Source organism: Arachis hypogaea, chromosome 3 (genome assembly GCF_003086295.3).
Source record: "Arachis hypogaea cultivar Tifrunner chromosome 3, arahy.Tifrunner.gnm2.J5K5, whole genome shotgun sequence".
Classification (NCBI taxonomy): domain Eukaryota; kingdom Viridiplantae; phylum Streptophyta; class Magnoliopsida; order Fabales; family Fabaceae; genus Arachis; species Arachis hypogaea.
In genome coordinates this window covers 26,056,931-26,057,549 of record NC_092038.1, presented here as the reverse complement: position 1 = coordinate 26,057,549, position 619 = coordinate 26,056,931, and positions in this window count along the sequence as shown.

The following is a 619-nucleotide window of genomic DNA, read 5'->3' as shown; positions in this document are numbered from 1 at the left end:
AACGGCATGGACATCCCGGATCCAATTTCATTTCTAAATAGATTTGGCACAAAACAAAGATCCGTAGTCCAAGTTATGTCCCATCAAAGTATGCCCAAAAACCATGTTTTCATATAAAACCACAAAGTGCCATTTTCAAAACAAGCCATTTTCAACTCTTTTCAAAATCAACCAAAACATGCCCATTTCAACCCTTTTTGAAACCAATCAAAATATACCAAAATCAACATCAAGCCTCCTCAACTCATACATTAACACTTTACCACGAATCACAAAACCATCATATAACCATCTTTACCCATTCCAAGCAAATGGCTAAATTACAAACATATCAACATGTCATACATCCTTCCTCATCTCAATTTCCAACAATACTATCTCCAATCAACCATCATTATACATAATCAATTTCATAATCACTATCACGTGGTTTCACCCACAATTCAACCTTAATCATTCCTCAAGCATATATCACAATATATATATACCTCTCATGCATCATCATACCATCAAGACATCAATAATCATAATCACATATATGACCACATAACATTTCTCAACCCAAGACCAGACATACTTCATCTACATAATTTCACCCTTCAACTCCTCAAACCTTATT